This window comes from Sinocyclocheilus anshuiensis, unplaced genomic scaffold (genome assembly GCF_001515605.1).
Source record: "Sinocyclocheilus anshuiensis isolate Anshui unplaced genomic scaffold, SAMN03320099.WGS_v1.1 scaffold85, whole genome shotgun sequence".
Classification (NCBI taxonomy): domain Eukaryota; kingdom Metazoa; phylum Chordata; class Actinopteri; order Cypriniformes; family Cyprinidae; genus Sinocyclocheilus; species Sinocyclocheilus anshuiensis.
Window position 1 is genome coordinate 1,733,345 of NW_015536800.1, and position 4,436 is coordinate 1,737,780.

A 4,436-nucleotide genomic window follows, 5' to 3' on the forward strand; every position below is an offset into this window, starting at 1 on the left:
ATTTAACAGGTTTTTACTGTAGCATTTTTACAGTCTTTTACCGTTAAATTCACGGTCATTTTTTACAGTGTAGGGTAAAAAATCGCCTTACTTACCCAGCTGATTGATTACATTGGTAATTGCAAACATTTTTTGTATTACAAGTTTTCTAAAATGTTAGGTTTAGATATGCAAATGACTCATTATTTAATGAAATATGCGCTAATTTGCATAATTGTCTTGTACAAAAATCTAAACACTGGATGATAAACACTGGACACTTGTTTAATTTTTTTTGACATATTAGAGTCAAACGTTTTTATTACGTAATTTTGGGTATCTAATTTTTGTCACTCCATAATTCAGAAAATGCTTAGATTTTGCCTGCGGTGTCTCCCCTTAAGTAAATATTGTGTAAATTATCCATTTAATTTCTGTAGTTATTTTCTTTCGCTATCATTAAATCATATTATCTGTATCTATTGCCATTCTGTTGTGCTAAACTCTAGATACTGACCATTGGCAACAGAAAAATTTGATATAGAATATAGAGAGTGTGTTAAATTAAAAAGAATTGTGGAGCCTCGTTTAGAGAGACTTAATGTTAATGATCTGCACAGTGATTATGAAGTGTCACAAAGGTCAACGTTTGTCAGAGACAAGGTTTAATAATTATAGGACACCATTATAGAGTTTTTGCTTAGTCACTGAGAAGAACACAAGGTTCTGCACTTTTCGGTTCATCGTGTGAGTGTTTTTTTTTTTTTTGAATGAGCGGTTTTAAGAGTCTCTTCAGCAATAAACATTAACTCACCAGATTATCTGTTGGCCATGGCAACAAACTTTGACTCTTAACGCACTGGTCACCTTGTATGGATGCTGAGTGTAAAAGGAGTTAATCTATACCTTGCTGACACACCAACATTCAGACACAGTAAAAAAAACACACAAACACTCTCTCACCCATGTCTTTTAGCCACCTTTTACCCCTGAGAGTCTTTAATGACACTCCAGCAGAGCTTTTGTGCATATGTGAGGGCTTTTCTTCGCTCTCTTGGTTGTTCTATAGTGTGTATATCGTTTGAAGAGTCCTTGACATGATTAAATAGATGCCCAGTATCTACACATAAACAGAAAGACAGACACAAATGGGTCAATGACATGATGTGCACATCTGACTCATCTATTAATTTATTCAAAAATACATAAAAATTCTAATAACAGCAATACTACAATCTTTTCAAACTGGAGTATAAACACATGTATGGTTATTACACGTAAGAAAAAAAAAGGATTAAAATCTCAGTGAATGATTTTCTCTAAGTTATTTCCTTCACACTTTTTCCCATCATGCAAAATGTCAGTGCTGATCCATTTTCCAAGCCACAGTGACCCTGCTCTGTACAGCATGTGTGTGTGTTTGCTGTCAGTACAGCACTCTGGGAGGCCAGCGTGTGTATTGTTCTACCCTTCTACATTTCACTCTTTTCTTTTACTGAGATCGAAGGAGTTTCACCCAAGAGATAATAATTGATCTGTCGGGATACAAAAGCCTTGTGTGTGTTCCTGTGTACCTGTGTGTGTGAGTTTATATGTGCTGATTGTCAAATATTGTCCTGTGTGTTAAAGAAGTCAAAGATCAGATACTTCTGTCAATCAGTATCTTATATAATATAAAACCATTGTGATCGCACACACAAAACCTCACACTTTCCAAGAATGATCCTCCTTCATTAACACACTTCATTTCATAAACTCATTTATTTCTACCACTTGTTATTTAGTAACAAGCGATTTATTTAATAACTTGAGTCCAAATTAACACACACTCTTGGAAGACATTATGGAATATATGAAATCAACTATATTTTATATCCTTGGCTCATTCTCAAATTAGCAATTAACAATAACAACAAGAACATTCTTTACAGTATTTATTGATCTTTGTTAATTCTAGTTAATACAAATATAACTGTTCATTGTTAATTAATGTTAGCTCAGGTCCATTAAATAATATTAAGAGATACATCTTTTGATTTTAATAATGTATTAGTACACTGAAAATTCTAAAATGTGCAGTTTCGATTATCTTATTTAATTATTACTTATGATGTTTAATAATCTTATTTAAGGTTAAATAGTAAAAATATGAATTCAGTTTAAAAACAGTGTTATATTGTTCTTTAATACTAAATACATCTCAAATACTATTATTCTCAAGATGGGTATCTTCCGTTTTAAGCTATGGAGACTTAAAAACTGTGCAATCGGTTTCCACATTTTCTTCAAGTAAATTTAACATATTTTTGTAGTAACTCGTATAAGGCATTTAACACAAGTTTGAATTTCTCAAATGTTGAAATTAACATTAACTAAGATTGTAATATGTTTTATAAATGTAGTTAACTAATGTAAACAAATGCAATATTTATTGCTAAGTGTTAAAATGTTGTGTTTTGCATTATTTTGTTTGAAAAATGTTAGAATATTTTAAGATTTAAGATTCTCAGAAAAGAGTTTATGTGAGAATTAGTCTATTTTGTTGAAATGAGTTGCACTCTTTGTGTTTGTGTGTGTGTGTGTGTGTGTGTGTGGCTAGTGATTTGTGCTGGTTAATCATCCACCTGCTGCTGCCTCAGGTTTCCTTGCACCAAGTACACATGCACACAGTTATAAAGGTCAACCATTGCCAGGCAGGTACAATGAGATATGGAACCTGATGTTGGCTGGAAAATGAATAATCTTTTTCCACCCTCTCGATCGTGCATTTTCTCTGTCTTGCCACTGATTTTCACTTCCTGCTGTTTTCTGTAGGCTATATCTGTACGGAACAAGGAAACTTCCAAAACATCTCACTTCCAGAAACACACGAGGGCCTAAAAAATGCTTTTCAAGTCTTTGTTATCCCCAGTGATCTACCTTAAAATGATTGACAGTTAATATTAATTACATTTATTACAATAATATTTTTATTAATTATATGTCAGGATCATGGACTGTCTGTGTTATGTTTTGCCCCTGTTTCTGTTCCCTTATTTGGTCATGTTCCTGTCCTCGTTTTGTTAATTAGCTTTGATTAGTCATCCCATACACCTGTGTTTCCCCAATCATCCCCTGTATTTAAGTCCTAGTCTGTGCAGTCTGTCTCTGTCGGTTCTACTCGTTACGTTGATGTGTTTCCTGCTGTCTCCAATGTTGATGTACCCTGTGTTCCATGGATTAAAGACTGTTTCATTTATTCCTCGTCTCCATCGTTCCTCGCCATCACAGATTGTGACAGAAGAACCGACCAAAAACAGTAACCTCCGTGTCTCCCCTCTGTTTTTTGTTTTCTGTGTTTATTCAGTGGTTTTTGTTTCCGTTGTGTTCTTCCTATGGATCCCCTCTTCTGCCCGGAATTCCTCCTCCTCCTGCTGGAGCAGGGGGAGCGATCGCTCGAGGACCATACTCCAGCAGCTAGCTAACACCACCAGCTACCCGGACGACACGCTCTGTGCGTTCTACGACACAAGTTTAAACACCGCGTGCAGGGCGCCGTCGTCCGAAAATGGTCCTCGAGCGGATTTCACCGCGTTTGTGGAGTGGATTCTGGTGAGAAACGGATCGCCTCTCACCATCACTCCCGAGGATTATCTCGCCAGATCCAGTCTGGACCTCAGAGCCCAGCCCACCATCTCCCCGCTGTGCGGAGCTAAAGCCCGAGCCCACCGATGATGGAGAGCCAATTACCGCCACGATTTACGAGCCAGCGCAATGCCGAGTGACTCTGAGTGGAGGATCGCCCCAGAAGTAGAGCCCAAGCCGTCAGACCAGGTGCAAGAGCCGGCGACAATGCCTGCCACGAGGGAGAAAGCTGCGGACGTTATGAGCGTGGAAAGGAGCTCCGCCCCCTGCACCGCGGCTGAGGGTGAGCTGAGTATGGCGCAGCGAGGAGCGGGCTCCAGTCCCCGAATCCAGTCCAAAGCGCCCTCCAGTGCCAGCTCCTCGTAAGCGCCCTCAAGTGTTCGCTCCTCCTGAGCGCCATCCTGTTCCCGTGTTCAGCCTAGACGGGGCTTCTGATCCAGAGTTAAGCCCTGAATGCCTGGAGACGCACAAATGCCCGCCCTACCACCCGCTCCTTCCTCCTCCTCCGCTGTCGTCTGGCAGCCCCTCTGCTCGCCCTCAGCCCACCATCAATACGGTGCGAGCGCCGCGGGTCTGCCATCCTCCAGCGTCGCCATGGCTGGAGAATCCCTCACCTCTGCCTCCAGCCTCTGAGGCCCGGACTCCGCCTCGGCCCGTAGACCCAGCAGCTCCACCTCGGCTCCTAGCTCCCTCATCTCCACCGTCACCCGTCGATCCACTAGCTCCACCGGGCTCCCTCATCCCTCCGGCTCCGCTTTGGTCGGGCGTCGACCTGCCATCGCCTCTGGACTCCACTCCTCTGGCTGCACCTCGTCGCTCTGTCCCACCGGCTC

The 4,436-nt window shown here is 40.9% G+C and overlaps 1 protein-coding gene across 5 annotated transcripts in view; it reads left to right on the plus strand.

Moving 5' to 3' along the window:
- Window positions 1-4,436, plus strand: part of LOC107656158 (RNA-binding protein 47-like) — a 29,012-nt gene that overhangs the window by 11,410 nt on the left and 13,166 nt on the right. The gene's annotated exons all lie outside the window — the stretch shown is intronic.